Genomic DNA, 20,886 nt, shown 5'->3' with positions numbered 1-20,886 from the left:
TCACTTTTAATTTTAAACTTCGTTCCTTTTATTTTCTTTATTTCTTGTCAATATTAATTTTATACCCTCCACCATACTATGGAGCGTATATTAATTTTGTCATTCCGTTTGTAACTCCTCGAAATACTCATGTCAGACCCAACAAAGTATATATATTCTTGATCAGCGTAAAATTCTAAGACGATTTAGCCATGTCCGTCTGTCTGTCTGTGTGTCTGTCTGTCCGTCTGTCTGTCTGTCCGTCTGTCTGTTGTAATCACGCTATCTTTCGAACAAATTGAGATAGAAGGCTAAAATTTTGCACACATGTATATTTTGCCAATATTCAGGTTAAGTTCGTAAATGGGTCATGTAGGTCCAAGAAATCATATAGCCCCCATATAAGGGTACCTCCCGATATTCGGTATTTTGATGATTTTTGCGACATTATTCACCGGCATTGTTTTAAATTCGGCATTTGAATTTTGATGATTTTAGCGACATTATTTACCGGGATTGTTTCAAATTTCGCATGTGAAGTTCTTAATGCATACTTCAGCCCATGCCAGAAAATTGTTTGTGCAGGTCCACGTCTTCGTATAGCCCCCATATAACGGTACCCCCTATATTCGGTGTTTTGATTGTTTTAGCTACATTATAAACAGATTTTTCTTCAAGTTTCGCATTTAAATATTGTAATAACTTATGACAAAAGTTGCCTATGCAGGTCCACGTCGTCGTATAGGCATTCGGTATTTTTAAGATTTTAACAGAATTTTTAACGGATTTTATTTTTATACCCTCCACCATACTATGTAGGGTATATTAATTTTGTCATTCCGTTTGTAACTCCTCGAAATACTCATGTCAAAGTATATATATTCTTGATCAGCGTAAAATTCTAAGACGATTTAGCCATGTCCGTCTGTCTGTCTGTGTGTCAGTGTGTCTGTCTGTTGTAATCACGCTATCGTAAATGGGCCATGTAGGTCCAAGTTATCATATAGCCCCCATATAACCGTACCTCCCGATATTCAGTTATCTGATGATTTTAGCGACATTATTCCCCGGAATTGTTTCAAATTTGGCATTTGAAGTTCGTAATGAATACTATAGCCTAAGACAGAAAATTATCTGTGCAGGTCCACGTTTTCGTGTAGCCCCCATATAACGGTACCCCCGATATTCTGTATTTTGATGATTTTAGCGATATTGTTTACCGGAATCGTTTCAAATTTGGTACTTAAAGTTCGTAATGGATTCGTAATACTAAGTCAAAAAATGAGCCATGTAGGTCCACGTCCTCATATAGCCCCCATATACCATGCCCCCCGATATACGGTATTTTGATGATTTTAGCGACATTATTTAGCGAAATCGTTTCAAATTTGGTATTTGAAGTTCGTAATAGATACTGCAGCATAAAACAGAAAATGGGCCATATAGGTCCAAGTCTTCATATAGCCCCCATATACCGTACCCCCCGATATTCGGTATGTTGATGATTTTAGCGACATTAATTACCGGGATTGTTTCAAATTTCGCATGTGAAGTTCGTAATGGATACTTCAGTCCATGCCAGAAAATTGTCTGTGCAGGTCCACGTCTTCGTATAGCCCCCATATAACGGTACGAACATATTCGGTATTTTAATGATTTTAGCTACATTATAAACAGATTATTCTTCAAGTTTCGCATTTAAATATTATAATAACTTATCACAAAAGCTGCCTATGCAGGCCCATGTCGTCGTATATGCATTCGGCATTCTTAAGATATTAACAGAATTTTTAACGGAATTTATTTTTTGGAAATTGCCAAATTTGTACCAAATGGTGGAGGGTATTAAAAGTTCGGCCCGGCCGAACATACAGCTTTCTTACTTGTTTTCACTAATTTGTCTAAAAATTGGTATTTGTTGGTCATAATGGGTTCCAGCTCCGGTGGCGAAACATTGCATGTATGGGTCTATGATTTGGTATAGCCCACATATAACGGTACCTCCCGATTCGGCATTTTAATGGTTTTTACCACATTTCTTCTAATGTTTCCTTTATCCTAAGGTGGAGGGTATTTAAAGTTTGGCCCTGCCGATCTTTATGTTTTTTTACTTGTTTCTTTTAAATTGATCGTCACAGTTCAATAATATTCTATTTGTCCATTTATTCTAAATGTGTATTTCATGTATTTTTTGTTTCATTACTATTCATCGAATTTCACTTTTAATTTTAAACTTCGTTCCTTTTATTTTCTTTATTTCTTGTCAATATTAATTTTATACCCTCCACCATACTATGGAGGGTATATTAATTTTGTCATTCCGTTTGTAACTCCTCGAAATACTCATGTCAGACCCAACAAAGTATATATATTCTTGATCAGCGTAAAATTCTAAGACGATTTAGCCATGTCCGTCTGTCTGTCTGTGTGTCTGTCTGTCCGTCTGTTTGTCTGTCCGTCTGTCTGTTGTAATCACGCTATCTTTCGAACAAATTGAGATAGAAGGCTAAAATTTTGCACACATGTATATTTTGCCAATAGGCAGGTTAAGTTCGTAAATGGGTCATGTAGGTCCAAGAAATCATATAGCCCCCATATAAGGGTACCTCCCGATATTCGGTATTTTGATGATTTTTGCGACATTATTCACCGGCATTGTTTTAAATTCGGCATTTGAATTTTGATGATTTTAGCGACATTATTTACCGGGATTGTTTCAAATTTCGCATGTGAAGTTCTTAATGGATACTTCAGCTCATGCCAGAAAATTGTTTGTGCAGGTCCACGTCTTCGTATAGCCCCCATATAACGGTACCCCCTATATTCGGTGTTTTGATTGTTTTAGCTACATTATAAACAGATTTTTCTTCAAGTTTCGCATTTAAATATTGTAATAACTTATGACAAAAGTTGCCTATGCAGGTCCACGTCGTCGTATAGGCATTCGGTATTTTTAAGATTTTAACAGAATTTTTAACGGATTTTATTTTTATACCCTCCACCATACTATAGGGGGTATATTAATTTTTTCATTCCTTTTGTAACTCCTCGAAATACTCATGTCAGACCCAACAAAGTATATATATTCTTGATCAGCGTAAAATTCTAAGGCGATTAAAGATTCAGCCATGTCCGTCTGTCTGTCTGTGTGTCTGTCTGTCTGTCTGTTGTAATCACGCTATCTTTCGAACAAATTGAGATAGAAGGCTAAAATTTTGCACACATGTATATTTTGCCAGTAGGCAGGTTAAGTTCGTAAATGGGCCATGTAGGTCCAAGAAATCATATAGCCCCATTATAACGGTACCTCCCGATATTCGGTATTTTGATGATTCTTGCGACAGTATTCAACGGAATTGTTTCAAATTTGGCATTTGAAGTTCGTAATGGATACTACAGCCTAAGACAGAAAATAATCTATGTAGGTCCACGTTTTAGTATAGCCCCTATGTAATGGTACCCCCCGATATTCGGTATTTTAATGATTTTAGCTACATTATAAACAGTTTTTTCTTCAAGTTTCGCATTTAAATATTGTAATAACTTACGACAGAAGTTGCCCATGCAGTCCCACGTCGTCGTATAAGCATTCGGCATTCTTAAGATATTAACAGAATTTTTAACGGATTTTATTTTTTGGAAATTGCCAAATTTGTACCAAATGGTGGAGGGTATTAAAAGTTCGGCCCGGCGAACTTACAGCTTTTTTACTTGTTTTCACTAATTTGTCTAAAAATTTGTATTTGTTGGTCATAATGGGTTCCAGCTCCGGTGGCGAAACATTGCATGTATGGGTCCATGATTTGGTATAGCCCACATATAATGGTACCTCCCGATATTCGGCATTTTAATGGTTTTTACCACATTTCTTCCAATGTTTCCTTTATCCTAAGGTGGAGGGTATTTAAAGTTTGGCCCTGCTGAACTTTATGTTTTTTTACGTGTTTCTTTTAATTGATCGTCACAGTTCAATAATATTCTATTTGTCCATTTATTCTAAATGTGTATTTCATGTATTTTTTGTTTCATTACTATTCATCAAATTTCACTTTTAATTTTAAACTTCGTTCCTTTTATTTTCTTTATTTCTAGTCAATATTATTTTTATATACTCCACCATACTATGGAGGGTATATTAATTTTGTCATTCCGTTTGTAACTCCTCGAAATACTCATGTCAGACCCAACAAAGTATATATATTCTTGATCAGCGTAAAATTCTAAGACGATTTAGCCATGTACGTCTGTCTGTCGGTCTGTTGTAATCACGCTATCGTAAATGGTATTCTGATGATTTTAGCGACATTATTCCCCGGAATTGTTTCACATTTAGCATTTGAAGTTCGTTATGAATACTACAGCCTAAGACAGAAAATTATCTGTGCAGGTCCACGTCTTCGTGTAGCCCCCATATAACGGCTCCCCCCGATATTCGGTATTTTGGTGATATTAGCGACATTGTTTACCGGAATCGTTTCAAATTTGGTATTTGAAGTTCGTAATGGATTCGTAATCCTAAGTCAAAAAATGAGCCATGTAGGTCCACGTCCTCATATAGCCCCCATATAACGGTAGCCCCAGATATTCGGTATTTTGATGATTTTAGCGACATTATTTAGCGAAATCGTTCCAAATTTGGTATTTGAAGTTCGTAATAGATACTGCAGCATAAAACAGAAAATGGGTCATATAGGTCCAAGTCTTCATATAGCCCCCATATACCTTAAGATATTAACAAAATTGTTAACGGATTTTATTTTTTGGAAATTGCCAAATCTGTACCAAATGGTGGAGGGTATTAAAAGTTCGGCCCGGTCGAACTTACAGCGTTTTTACTTGTTTTTCTTCTTCTTTTAAAAATTATTTCAATTTACTTATTTCCAGTTTATTTTTCATTGCTTTTCATTTAATTTAATTTTATTTTTTTTTTTATTTTATAACTCGATTTTTTATTTTCTTATTAATTATCAACTCAAATTATTTCATTTCCTTTTTTTTTTCAAAATTTATTTCAATTTATTTATATCCGCTTATTTAAAAGTTGATTGTCATTTATATCATTTTCATTTATTTCTAACACTAAATTCGAGTTCGCTTACCAAGGCTGCTGGCTATAGAAGGCCTCCCTTTTGCTACGATGCTCGAATTTTTTCATTGAATTTTTTTATTTGAGTATACAAATCCAGATCTTTTTATTGTGGTGTCTTATCCTTTACAGATTAAGAGGGTGCCCCACGTGGGCGCTACTTAAACAATTATTTAATAAATTTTATTTTTTTAAAAGACCGGAGCGGTTGTTACACCTCTTGTTTTTTATGAAATAAAATTTGTAACTGATTAACTTAACTAACTTAACCCTAAATGTCACCTAAAGAATTATTATTATATATGCTTACTTTGTATTTCCCACGATAACGCCACTAATATTTGATGATTGTGGACAAGTGTTATTATTTCAGGTTGCACGTGTTATGTTGGTTTGCTCGTGTTGTAACTAGATCTGCTGTTATTGCTTTGGGTTGACTTGCTCGTGTTGTAAATGAATATGTTGTGAGAACAATAACTAAACATTTATGTTGTTAACTTATATATGAAGGGCCCACAGCTATACCGAACTAAGTCATAAAAACATAATTCGAAGATATTTAGAGGTAAAGTAAATGCACTGCCATTAATTTATGGAAGGAATATTTTAGTCTACCAAAAGAAAATATAAAAGTCTATATTCAAAATTAACTAATGATATCAATTTAAAATAAGAATTATTTAAATATATTACTAAAAAAATATTCAAAAACAAAAAAATCTACTTTGGTTCATTATTGCTCTGAATAAAATTTGAAGGTTTCACAGCTAAAGAGAACCAAGTCAAAACATAAAATAAAGTGTTCGTTATATGACTAAATATAGTTGACTTTAGCGATTAATTTCCCACTAGTTTTCGGAGTTTTATTTTGAGTCATGTCTTGGTTTAGCGGCTGGTAGCGGCGGGTGCTTCTGTTTTAATTGACAACCATTGTGATTTTTAGGAAAATAAAATAAATTAATTTTTTTTAAAAAATAAATTAATGTTAACAAGGGCAAAGGAAAACTTAAGGTTTACACTATGGTAGAAATAAGAATGTAAATTCATCCATCATATGTTTACATGTTTATACCCTCCACCATAAAAACATAGTTATATATATATATATATATATATATATATATATATATATATATATATATATATATATATATATATATATATATATATATATATACATATATATATATATATATATATATATATATTTATATATTTATATATATATATATATATATATATATATATATAGTCAGCGGTTACTATAATAAATTTAATGTTTATTTAATGTCTTCTTCGATTAAGTTATTTAGTTTGACAAGTAAACTCGAATCAATCGAACGAACATTCATTAATTGGCGCCCAACAAGGGAAAACAAATAAATTAAAAAATTCTTTTTGATGCCATCTCTAGATACGGTGAAGCCAAGATATTCAACACTTTCCTTAAAAAAGTGAGATTTTTCACGAGAAACTCTCATGTTGGTTTCAAGCAATCTAGCCAAGACCCACAAAATGTGTCTTCCTCGTTTTCGGAAAAAGTTATAACATCGTCCATATAAACATAACATGTCTTTCCGATTTGTTCTCTCAAACATCATCAATGGCTCTTTGAAAAATGCTAGGAGCATTTTTTAGGCCAAAAGGAAGTCTACAAAATTCATATTTCCCATTTGCCACCGAAAATGAAGTTTTCTCTCTATCTTGTTCTGAGAGAGTAATCTGATGAAATCCTGATTTGAGGTCGAGAGTTGTAAAGTACCTTGCTTTGCCAAGGTTTGCTAGTATTGCTCTCACCTCTGGAATCGTATATTTATCATCGACTGTTATACTATTCAGTTTTCTGAAATCAATGACGAGGCGATTTTTAATCTTTCCTTGCTCATCTTTTCCATTCTTATCAACAACCCAGATAGGGCTATTGTATGGGGAACTAGAAGGCCTTATCATTCCATTTTTTAACAATTCCTTTATTTCAGAATTTACAAATTCCCCCACACCCATTGGGTATGGATAGAGCTTGGAATACGTGAGATCAGTCGTTGTAGTACGAATTGTGGCCACGATATTCGTATTGTATGGAAGTGCCTCGTCGGGGTTTGCAAAAACTCCCGACAAATTTTGAATCATTTCCTTAAATTTCTTCGATATCCCTTGAGGTACCTGAATGTCCTCAATTTTGTGAAATTTACATTTGCACATCTTAGGAATTGAAGTTTTTCTTTTCCGGAATTAGGTTTTATTTCTTTATTGTTAAAGTCCAGTGTAGCACTAGTCTGCGTGAGCAGATCCAGGCCAATTATCCCGTCAAATGTTAACAGTGATGGAAGAATAAAGAAAATGCTATTGGTGTCGAATACGTTACGAACTAATTATCTCCGAGAACCACATGTTTTAAACCTTTTATAGGTTTAATGTAACTTTTTGAAGCTCCCGTGTCTATTAAGAGTTTTATTCTCTTCCCCGCTATAGTCCTTTCTATGAACGGTAGCAGGGGACTACTTCTAAAAAATGTATCTGATCAAATTCGTCCGCTTCATCAACATCAATGTCACTTGCTTCATTGTCTGAGTTTGATAAGATTGACTCTCTGGTGCTTCATCTTGCGCAGTAAATCTTGCTGTACCACTATTCGGTCTCTTTGATCTTCGACCACTTGGAGATGGAACGCCACTGTAAAGATTCCTATATTTTGTGGATTATCTAAAATGAGCTGAATCATCAACGTCCATAAGTTCAACTGGACTCTGTAAATAGGAGTTTTTGTTGTCAGACCTACGCCCTTTCGGAAATGAGGATTTTTCCTTACATAAGGTTCAGCTGAGGAAGATCCAGTTGTCGCTTGATAATTCCTTAAGCTTCCTTTATCGTCCCGAGATCTGGTAAAATTATACGCAAACAGATACCTCTGCCTATTAGATTTTACTTCCTGAGCTAATGCGGAAGGCAGATCAGTCGGCCGAGCCGAGAACAGTACATTACTTAATTCCTTCTTTGTACCTGATATGAATACTCGAGGTGCATCCATTCTATATTTTTCATTAAGTGAGGCGGCAATTGTTTTGTCGTAGGTCATCAATGTCTTGTTAGTCAATAAGGTAAGTTTCTTCTCAACTTCATCATAATATTCCAGACGTGTAAGATTTCCTTGCCGGAGGGTTGATAATTCTTGTTCAATGAGGTAAATCTGACGTTTTCCCGAGTATGTGAAATCGAGACGTGCAATAATTGCCTTGAAGTTAAGAAGTGTATTAAAGCATGACAAGATCATATCTGCTGGTCCCTTTTATTTTATTTCGTATGATAGCTACGGCCTGATAGTGCCTCGAGCTGCCATCATATTTCTCAAAAAGTTTGTAGGCTGTGTGAGCCGCCTGACGCCATGAAACGTAAGGTTCATGCTTGCCCTCGAAGTCCGGTAACGATTTTACAATGTCTAATGATTCCTCGCATTGTACTCCCGGTACAATAGATATTTCTTTATAAGTCTCAACGTCTGGTGTTGAAACTACGATATCACTAAACCTGTTTTCAATCAGTTTCAATTGTTTCTCAAAATTCTGTCTTTGGACAGCTAAAGCTGATTGAATGGCAGAGTCCACCAGGGTCCTTATTTGCTCTGCTGTCGACATTTTTACAGATTCCCTGACCACTGAAATGTTTTTTATACCTTCGATCAATAAGTCCACTTCTTTGTCCACAATACTCATTAATTGTCGAAAAAAAAAAGAAATCTTCAGTCACCTTCGCAAGCACACAATATAAACTGAAATTTACATTTAACTTATCACTCCACTTACAACGTAATATTTTAGATACATTTTATAGCTAAGTATTTGACTGGATTCGTTGAGAGGCTGGCAATTCAGTTGATAGACTTGCTGGTTCCCTTTGGTTCTTTTTCTCGCTGCCCAGGCTACTCCGAAGCTCTGGTGATTTTTTTCCTTTTGTTTGTCCTCTTATTTCGCTGCCCAGGCTATTTCGAAGCTCTGGTGCCTTGGTATATTTGTTTTAAATATTTGTAATTGTAATGCGACAAATTTTTTTGTTTTATTAAATATTTGTCGTTTTTGCGCTTTGCACTTTTAATTTTTTTGGTTTTGTTTGCAATTGTTACTTTGTCCCGTAAGATGACGAAAGTATTTTCTAGATTGTATATATTTTTTGTGCCATAAGGTTACAAAAATATAATGTTATTAGTCGGTTTGCAATTTTTACCTTGTCCCGTAAGATGTCAAAAGTACTCTTTGTTAACACACTTAGCACTTTGTTTTTTTATTTTTCCCGTAAGGCAACAAGAATTTTTTAATTCATTTGTTTTCCCTTGTTGGGCGCCAATTAATGAATGTTCGTTCGATTGATTCGAGTTTACTTGTCAACTAAATAACTTAATCGAAGAAGACATTAAATAAACATTAAATTTATTATAGTAACCGCTGACTATATATATATATATATATATATATATATATATATATATATATATATATAAATATATAAATATATATATATATATATATATATGTATATATATATATATATATATATATATATATATATATATATATATATATATATATATATATATATATATATAGTCAGCGGTTACTATAATAAATTTAATGTTTATTTAATGTCTTCTTCGATTAAGTTATTTAGTTTGACAAGTAAACTCGAATCAATCGAACGAACATTCATTAATTGGCGCCCAACAAGGGAAAACAAATGAATTAAAAATTCTTGTTGCCTTACGGGAAAAATAAAAAAACAAAGTGCTAAGTGTGTTAACAAAGAGTACTTTTGACATCTTACGGGACAAGGTAAAAATTGCAAACCGACTAATAACATTATATTTTTGTAACCTTATGGCACAAAAAATATATACAATCTAGAAAATACTTTCGTCATCTTACGGGACAAAGTAACAATTGCAAACAAAACCAAAAAAATTAAAAGTGCAAAGCGCAAAAACGACAAATATTTAATAAAACAAAAAAATTTGTCGCATTACAATTACAAATATTTAAAACAAATATACCAAGGCACCAGAGCTTCGAAATAGCCTGGGCAGCGAAATAAGAGGACAAACAAAAGGAAAAAAATCACCAGAGCTTCGGAGTAGCCTGGGCAGCGAGAAAAAGAACCAAAGGGAACCAGCAAGTCTATCAACTGAATTGCCAGCCTCTCAACGAATCCAGTCAAATACTTAGCTATAAAATGTATCTAAAATATTACGTTGTAAGTGGAGTGATAAGTTAAATGTAAATTTCAGTTTATATTGTGTGCTTGCGAAGGTGACTGAAGATTTCTTTTTTTTTCGACAATTAATGAGTATTGTGGACAAAGAAGTGGACTTATTGATCGAAGGTATAAAAAACATTTCAGTGGTCAGGGAATCTGTAAAAATGTCGACAGCAGAGCAAATAAGGACCCTGGTGGACTCTGCCATTCAATCAGCTTTAGCTGTCCAAAGACAGAATTTTGAGAAACAATTGAAACTGATTGAAAACAGGTTTAGTGATATCGTAGTTTCAACACCAGACGTTGAGACTTATAAAGAAATATCTATTGTACCGGGAGTACAATGCGAGGAATCATTAGACATTGTAAAATCGTTACCGGACTTCGAGGGCAAGCATGAACCTTACGTTTCATGGCGTCAGGCGGCTCACACAGCCTACAAACTTTTTGAGAAATATGATGGCAGCTCGAGGCACTATCAGGCCGTAGCTATCATACGAAATAAAATAAAAGGGACCAGCAGATATGATCTTGTCATGCTTTAATACACTTCTTAACTTCAAGGCAATTATTGCACGTCTCGATTTCACATACTCGGGAAAACGTCAGATTTACCTCATTGAACAAGAATTATCAACCCTCCGGCAAGGAAATCTTACACGTCTGGAATATTATGATGAAGTTGAGAAGAAACTTACCTTATTGACTAACAAGACATTGATGACCTACGACAAAACAATTGCCGCCTCACTTAATGAAAAATATAGAATGGATGCACCTCGAGTATTCATATCAGGTACAAAGAAGGAATTAAGTAATGTACTGTTCTCGGCTCGGCCGACTGATCTGCCTTCCGCATTAGCTCAGGAAGTAAAATCTAATAGGCAGAGGTATCTGTTTGCGTATAATTTTACCAGATCTCGGGACGATAAAGGAAGCTTAAGGAATTATCAAGCGACAACTGGATCTTCCTCAGCTGAACCTTATGTAAGGAAAAATCCTCATTTCCGAAAGGGCGTAGGTCTGACAACAAAAACTCCTATTTACAGAGTCCAGTTGAACTTATGGACGTTGATGATTCAGCTCATTTTAGATAATCCACAAAATATAGGAATCTTTACAGTGGCGTTCCATCTCCAAGTGGTCGAAGATCAAAGAGACCGAATAGTGGTACAGCAAGATTTACTGCGCAAGATGAAGCACCAGAGAGTCAATCTTATCAAACTCAGACAATGAAGCAAGTGACATTGATGTTGATGAAGCGGACGAATTTGATCAGATACATTTTTTAGAAGTAGTCCCCTGCTACCGTTCATAGAAAGGACTATAGCGGGGAAGAGAATAAAACTCTTAATAGACACGGGAGCTTCAAAAAGTTACATTAAACCTATAAAAGGTTTAAAACATGTGGTTCTCGGAGATAATTAGTTCGTAACGTATTCGACACCAATAGCATTTTCTTTATTCTTCCATCACTGTTAACATTTGACGGGATAATTGGCCTGGATCTGCTCACGCAGACTAGTGCTACACTGGACTTTAACAATAAAGAAATAAAACCTAATTCCGGAAAAGAAAAACTTCAATTCCTAAGATGTGCAAATGTAAATTTCACAAAAATTGAGGACATTCAGGTACCTCAAGGGATATCGAAGAAATTTAAGGAAATGATTCAAAATTTGTCGGGAGTTTTTGCAAACCCCGACGAGGCACTTCCATACAATACGAATATCGTGGCCACAATTCGTACTACAACGACTGATCTCACGTATTCCAAGCTCTATCCATACCCAATGGGTGTGGGGGAATTTGTAAATTCTGAAATAAAGGAATTGTTAAAAAATGGAATGATAAGGCCTTCTAGTTCCCCATACAATAGCCCTATCTGGGTTGTTGATAAGAATGGAAAAGATGAGCAAGGAAAGATTAAAAATCGCCTCGTCATTGATTTCAGAAAACTGAATAGTATAACAGTCGATGATAAATATACGATTCCAGAGGTGAGAGCAATACTAGCAAACCTTGGCAAAGCAAGGTACTTTACAACTCTCGACCTCAAATCAGGATTTCATCAGATTACTCTCTCAGAACAAGATAGAGAGAAAACTTCATTTTCGGTGGCAAATGGGAAATATGAATTTTGTAGACTTCCTTTTGGCCTAAAAAATGCTCCTAGCATTTTTCAAAGAGCCATTGATGATGTTTGAGAGAACAAATCGGAAAGACATGTTATGTTTATATGGACGATGTTATAACTTTTTCCGAAAACGAGGAAGACACATTTTGTGGGTCTTGGCTAGATTGCTTGAAACCAACATGAGAGTTTCTCGTGAAAAATCTCACTTTTTTAAGGAAAGTGTTGAATATCTTGGCTTCACCGTATCTAGAGATGGCATCAAAACGTGCCCAGAAAAAAGTGGTAACGATTCGCAATTACGAACAGCCCACTACACTTTATAATATCGAGTCATTTCTAGAACTGACAAGTTATTGCAGATGTTTTATTAAAGACTTTGCTTCAATAGCAAAACCTCTGTACGGCATTTTAAAAGGGGAGAATGGGAAGGTTAGCGCCTCTCAATCTAGGAAAATTAAGATTAATTTTGATAAAAATCAACTCCAAGCTTTCCAAAAGTTGAAAGAAATCCTTGCCTCCGAAGATGTCTTACTGTTATACCCTGACTTTAAAAAGCCATTTGATTTGACAACAGACGCTTCGGCATAAGTGTTGTCTCAAGGTGGTAGGCCTATAACAATGATTTCCATATCATTGACCAAAAGGGAGCTAAATTATGCCACTAATGAGCGTGAATTATTAGCTATTGTTTGGGCTCTAGGAAAATTGAGAAACTACCTTTATGGTGTTAGAAACTTGAACATCTTTACGGACCACCAACCCCTTACGTTTGTGGTCTCAGACAAAACCCCAATCGCTAAAATCAAACGTTGGATGGCCTTTGTTGATGAACATAACGCCAAAATCTTCCACAAACCTAGAAAAGAAAATTATGTGGCAGACGCCCTCTCAAGACATGCCATACATTGTTTGGAATTAAATTCACACGACGCCGTGAATCCAGACTCTCAGATCTTATATGCATTGGAAGATGATATCTCATCAGAGGTAGCGACAGTACACAGTGAGATATCTTTGACTCATACGATTGACGCAACTGACAAACCCGTCAACTGTTTCAAGAACCGGATTATACTCCACGAGGCGAACTTACCTAAAACCAGAAAGTTCATCATTTATTCGGAGAAAGTCCGTCATATGATTGACTTCACTGACAAGAACACTCTAGTCAATGATGTGAAGTTTGTAATCAGCCCTAATGTTGTAAATGCAATTCATTGGGATCTACCTACTATTGCGTGCATCCAGCACGAATTGGTAAGTCCTTTTCCAGGAACAAAATTTTGGCATTACAAGAATATGGTTCAAGACATTTTTGATAAAAATGAACAAAGAGAGATAGTTGTTACTGAACATAATCGTGCTCATAGAGCAGCACAGGAAAACGTTAAACAAATTCTCTTAGACTATTACTTCCCAAACATGGTTAGGATAGCAAACGAAGTTATGGCAAACTGTAGAGTATGCGCCAAAGCGAAATACATTAGGCATCCTAGGAAACAGGAGATGGGTTCAACACCGTTACCCTCCTATGTTGGTGAGATGCTGCATATGGATATATTTTCCACATATAAGAAATACTTTCTAACCTGTGTGGATAAATTTTCAAAGTTCGCTATAGTACAGACTATACCTTCACGAACCATAGCTGACCTAAAAGGTAAATGAGATTAATTAATTTCTTTCCTCATACGAAGAATGTCTACTGCGACAATGAACCCTCATTAAAGTCCGAGACAATAGGATCCCTATTACGAGACCAATTTGGTGTCAATATTTCCTACGCACCCCCACTTCATAGTACTTCAAACGGGCAAGTTGAACGCTTTCACAGTACCCTTTCAGAGATCTCAAGATGCCTCAAATTAGTATTTTGTCTAATTGAGAGTACGGTTGATCTAATCCTACTTGCAACAGTGAAATATAACCGAACCATACACTCAGTGACAAACCAAAGACCAATAGACATAATTCACTTTTCATCGAAAGATGGTAAAGAGAAGGTGAAAGAAAGATTAACTAACGCTCAACTGACATCGTTAGAAAGAAACAACACCCCTCGATAGAACAGATCATTTAATGTTGGAGACAGAGTGATGGTAAGGAACAATAAACGGTTAGGTAATAAAGTAACCCCCCTATATTCTGGGGAAATTGTTGAAGCAGATCTAGGAACAACTGTTCTTATAAAAGGGAGGGTAGTCCACAAGGACAATTTAAGATAAAACGAACACGCCCTTACTACTTTTTTTTGAATAAATTACGTCTTTCAGCTGATTTTGACAATGATACTATCCATCCGTCCAACGACAGCAACACTAATGGACTATTCCAACAGTAACTACATCCCGACTACAGACGGAAAAGTGATTATTTGGAGAGATTTTGACTACTTGAGACATACAACAAACTTAACATTGTATTCTGAATTAAATTACTAAATTCCGATACAATGCGAATACGAGACCTTTTAACAAATTTAGAAGTTCACCATAGACATGCAATGAGCATCAATGTGATAGGAACAACTCCTTAAATAATAGCTGGAACGCCTAAATTTGATGACTTCGAGGGACTTAAATTTAAACAACAAGAAATCACAAACGCTATGAACAGACAAATATCAATAAAAACAAAAACTCAGGAACAAATTAATAAATTGACAGAAACAGTCAACAAAATTATTTCAATGACAAATCCTAAACAAACCATCACGGATCACTTGTATGAGACCCTACTTTCTAGAAATCGAATAATAATTAGCGAAATCAAATCATTAATATTGTCAGTCACCTTGGCAAAGATAAGAATAATTAACCCCATGCTTTTAGACACTGAAGAGTTGAAAAATTTAATGGAAATAGATAATATAAATGTAACTATTACAGATTTGTTGGAAGTCTCTATTGTTAAAGTCCTTTTAGACAGTAAGCTATTACATTTTATTATAAAGTACCCTAAATCTAGTTTAGAATGTAAGAAAGTCATTATTTTCCCTGTTCAACACAATGGAACAACACTACACCTCGCTGACAACAATGTTGCAGATTGCGGAACACAAACGTTGGCAATTGGAAATTGTAGCGCTACTCTAACATCACCATTTTGTCAAGAACTATCGGAAACAACATGCGTTCGACAGCTTTATTCAGGCGTCCAAGCCCATTGCAGCACACGACCCTGTCACCTTGAACAACAGTTTGCGTTACATTTCTAATTACCTCTGAGGACGAAGTTACCATTAATGGATCCATTTACAGAAATCAGAAAGGTATTATAATGGAAAAACCTGCGACAGCCTCAATAGCGATTGTCATCAAGACATAGTAAGTCTTCCTTATCTACAAAGATTAAGCCTATGAAATCTACAGCATATCAACGACGTAAAGGCAAAGACACTGATGAGTCTTGCAATTTCGGGGCTAGAAACTTCAATCTTATTTTATGGTCTTTTCATTGTTGTAAAATTGCGCCAGAAACGAGTGGTGCAGAACATCGATATGGACGATGACATCGAGAGCTACAAGAGGTCCTTGTTGTAAAATTGCGCCAGAAACGAGTGGTGCAGAACATCGATATGGACGATGACATCGAGAGCTACAAGAGGTCCGAGGACGGCCGTCACTTAAGTGTGGGAGGAGTTAACACAGTGTCCGTGGTCTCACCATAATATCCCAGAGGGAATGGTAGTTTATGAATATCCAACAGAATGCAATGCAATAATCCACATGAGTAGCAACATCAGCATTCTGACTTCCAACTGAATGAAACTCAACACCACACAGCGCTTACTATAATAATAATAATTAATAATAATAAAATTAGAGTTTATTAAACGTCTTTTTAGATTCTTACATTAAGTTATTTAGTTAATATAATAATATTATATATGTATATATAATATATATATATATATATATATATATATATATATATATATATATATATATATATATATATATATATATATATATATATATATGCATTGGAAGATGATATCTCATCAGAGGTAGCGACAGTACACAGTGAGATATCTTTGACTCATACGATTGACGCAACTGACAAACCCGTCAACTGTTTCAAGAACCGGATTATACTCCACGAGGCGAACTTACCTAAAACCAGAAAGTTCATCATTTATTCGGAGAAAGTCCGTCATATGATTGACTTCACTGACAAGAACACTCTAGTCAATGATGTGAAGTTTGTAATCAGCCCTAATGTTGTAAATGCAATTCATTGGGATCTACCTACTATTGCGTGCATCCAGCACGAATTGGTAAGTCCTTTTCCAGGAACAAAATTTTGGTATTACAAGAATATGGTTCAAGACATTTTTGATAAAAATGAACAAAGAGAGATAGTTGTTACTGAACATAATCGTGCTCATAGAGCAGCACAGGAAAACGTTAAACAAATTCTCTTAGACTATTACTTCCCAAACATGGTTAGGATAGCAAACGAAGTTATGGCAAACTGTAGAGTATGCGCCAAAGCGAAATACATTAGGCATCCTAGGAAACAGGAGATGGGTTCAACACCGTTACCCTCCTATGTTGGTGAGATGCTGCATATGGATATATTTTCCACATATAAGAAATACTTTCTAACCTGTGTGGATAAATTTTCAAAGTTCGCTATAGTACAGACTATACCTTCACGAACCATAGCTGACCTAAAAGGTAAATGAGATTAATTAATTTCTTTCCTCATACGAAGAATGTCTACTGCGACAATGAACCCTCATTAAAGTCCGAGACAATAGGATCCCTATTACGAGACCAATTTGGTGTCAATATTTCCTACGCACCCCCACTTCATAGTACTTCAAACGGGCAAGTTGGACGCTTTCACAGTACCCTTTCAGAGATCTCAAGATGCCTCAAATTAGTATTTTGTCTAATTGAGAGTACGGTTGATCTAATCCTACTTGCAACAGTGAAATATAACCGAACCATACACTCAGTGACAAACCAAAGACCAATAGACATAATTCACTTTTCATCGAAAGATGGTAAAGAGAAGGTGAAAGAAAGATTAACTAACGCTCAACTGACATCGTTAGAAAGAAACAACACCCCTCGATAGAACAGATCATTTAATGTTGGAGACAGAGTGATGGTAAGGAACAATAAACGGTTAGGTAATAAAGTAACCCCCCTATATTCTGGGGAAATTGTTGAAGCAGATCTAGGAACAACTGTTCTTATAAAAGGGAGGGTAGTCCACAAGGACAATTTAAGATAAAACGAACACGCCCTTACTACTTTTTTTTGAATAAATTACGTCTTTCAGCTGATTTTGACAATGATACTATCCATCCGTCCAACGACAGCAACACTAATGGACTATTCCAACAGTAACTACATCCCGACTACAGACGGAAAAGTGATTATTTGGAGAGATTTTGACTACTTGAGACATACAACAAACTTAACATTGTATTCTGAATTAAATTACTAAATTCCGATACAATGCGAATACGAGACCTTTTAACAAATTTAGAAGTTCACCATAGACATGCAATGAGCATCAATGTGATAGGAACAACTCCTTAAATAATAGCTGGAACGCCTAAATTTGATGACTTCGAGGGACTTAAATTTAAACAACAAGAAATCACAAACGCTATGAACAGACAAATATCAATAAAACAAAAACTCAGGAACAAATTAATAAATTGACAGAAACAGTCAACAAAATTATTTCAATGACAAATCCTAAACAAACCATCACGGATCACTTGTATGAGACCCTACTTTCTAGAAATCGAATAATAATTAGCGAAATCAAATCATTAATATTGTCAGTCACCTTGGCAAAGATAAGAATAATTAACCCCATGCTTTTAGACACTGAAGAGTTGAAAAATTTAATGGAAATAGATAATATAAATGTAACTATTACAGATTTGTTGGAAGTCTCTATTGTTAAAGTCCTTTTAGACAGTAAGCTATTACATTTTATTATAAAGTACCCTAAATCTAGTTTAGAATGTAAGAAAGTCATTATTTTCCCTGTTCAACACAATGGAACAACACTACACCTCGCTGACAACAATGTTGCAGATTGCGGAACACAAACGTTGGCAATTGGAAATTGTAGCGCTACTCTAACATCACCATTTTGTCAAGAACTATCGGAAACAACATGCGTTCGACAGCTTTATTCAGGCGTCCAAGCCCATTGCAGCACACGACCCTGTCACCTTGAACAACAGTTTGCGTTACATTTCTAATTACCTCTGAGGACGAAGTTACCATTAATGGATCCATTTACAGAAATCAGAAAGGTATTATAATGGAAAAACCTGCGACAGCCTCAATAGCGATTGTCATCAAGACATAGTAAGTCTTCCTTATCTACAAAGATTAAGCCTATGAAATCTACAGCATATCAACGACGTAAAGGCAAAGACACTGATGAGTCTTGCAATTTCGGGGCTAGAAACTTCAATCTTATTTTATGGTCTTTTCATTGTTGTAAAATTGCGCCAGAAACGAGTGGTGCAGAACATCGATATGGACGATGACATCGAGAGCTACAAGAGGTCCTTGTTGTAAAATTGCGCCAGAAACGAGTGGTGCAGAACATCGATATGGACGATGACATCGAGAGCTACAAGAGGTCCGAGGACGGCCGTCACTTAAGTGTGGGAGGAGTTAACACAGTGTCCGTGGTCTCACCCTAATATCCCAGAGGGAATGGTAGTTTATGAATATCCAACAGAATGCAATGCAATAATCCACATGAGTAGCAACATCAGCATTCTGACTTCCAACTGAATGAAACTCAACACCACACAGCGCTTACTATAATAATAATAATTAATAATAATAAAACTAGAGTTTATTAAACGTCTTCTTAGATTCTTACATTAAGTTATTTAGTTAATATAATAATATTATATATGTATATATAATATATATATATATATATATATATATATATATATATATATATATATATATATATATATATATATATATATATATATATATATATATATATATATATATTATATATATATATATATATATATATATATATATATATATATATATATATATATACATATATTTATGTATATATATATATATATATATATATATATATATATATATATATATATATATATATATATATATATATATATATATATATATATATATATATATATATATATATATATATATATATATATATATATATATATATATATATATATTATATATACATATATAATATTATTATATTAACTAAATAACTTAATGTAAGAATCTAAGAAGACGTTTAATAAACTCTAATTTTATTATTATTAATTATTATTATTATAGTAAGCGCTGTGTGGTGTTGAGTTTCATTCAGTTGGAAGTCAGAATGCTGATGTTGCTACTCATGTGGATTATTGCATTGCATTCTGTTGGATATTCATAAACTACCATTCCCTCTGGGATATTAGGGTGAGACCACGGACACTGTGTTAACTCCTCCCACACTTAAGTGACGGCCGTCCTCGGACCTCTTGTAGCTCTCGATGTCATCGTCCATATCGATGTTCTGCACCACTCGTTTCTGGCGCAATTTTACAACAAGGACCTCTTGTAGCTCTCGATGTCATCGTCCATATCGATGTTCTGCACCACTCGTTTCTGGCGCAATTTTACAACAATGAAAAGACCATAAAATAAGATTGAAGTTTCTAGCCCCGAAATTGCAAGACTCATCAGTGTCTTTGCCTTTACGTCGTTGATATGCTGTAGATTTCATAGGCTTAATCTTTGTAGATAAGGAAGACTTACTATGTCTTGATGACAATCGCTATTGAGGCTGTCGCAGGTTTTTCCATTATAATACCTTTCTGATTTCTGTAAATGGATCCATTAATGGTAACTTCGTCCTCAAAGGTGATTAGAAATGTAACGCAAACTGTTGTTCAAGGTGACTGGGTCGTGTGCTGCAATGGGCTTGGACGCCTGAATAAAGCTGTCGAACGCATGTTGTTTCCGGTAGTTCTTGACAAAATGGTGATGTTAGAGTAGCGCTACAATTTCCAATTGCCAACGTTTGTGTTCCGCAATCTGCAACATTGTTGTCAGCGAGGTGTAGTGTTGTTCCATTGTGTTGAACAGGGAAAATAATGACTTTCTTACATTCTAAACTAGATTTAGGGTACTTTATAATAAAATGTAATAGCTTACTGTCTAAAAGGACTTTAACAATAGAGACTTCCAACAAATCTGTAATAGTTACATTTATATTATCTATTTCCATTAAATTTTTCAACTCTTCAGTGTCTAAAAGCATGGGGTTAATTATTCTTATCTTTGCCAAGGTGACTGACAATATTAATGATTTGATTTCGCTAATTATTATTCGATTTCTAGAAAGTAGGGTCTCATACAAGTGATCCGTGATGGTTTGTTTAGGATTTGTCATTGAA

The 20,886-nt window shown here is 34.9% G+C and overlaps 1 protein-coding gene across 8 annotated transcripts in view; it reads right to left on the bottom strand.

Annotated features, from left to right (window-relative positions):
• LOC105262572 (uncharacterized) overlaps nt 1–20,886 on the bottom strand; it is a 736,506-nt gene that overhangs the window by 182,603 nt on the left and 533,017 nt on the right. For 2 of the 8 annotated variants that reach the window (XM_059124821.1, XM_059124816.1), the window contains exon 3: nt 5,376–5,594. The exons of the other annotated variants lie outside the window; for them this stretch is intronic. The gene's annotated coding sequence lies outside the window, so the exon portion shown is untranslated. The remainder of the gene's footprint in view (nt 1–5,375; nt 5,595–20,886) is intronic. 8 annotated transcript variants of the gene reach the window in all.

Source organism: Musca domestica, unplaced genomic scaffold (genome assembly GCF_030504385.1).
Source record: "Musca domestica strain aabys unplaced genomic scaffold, Musca_domestica.polishedcontigs.V.1.1 30, whole genome shotgun sequence".
In the NCBI taxonomy this organism is placed as follows: domain Eukaryota; kingdom Metazoa; phylum Arthropoda; class Insecta; order Diptera; family Muscidae; genus Musca; species Musca domestica.
Note: the sequence above shows the minus strand (reverse complement) of the source record. Positions and strands in the feature narration are given on the sequence as shown.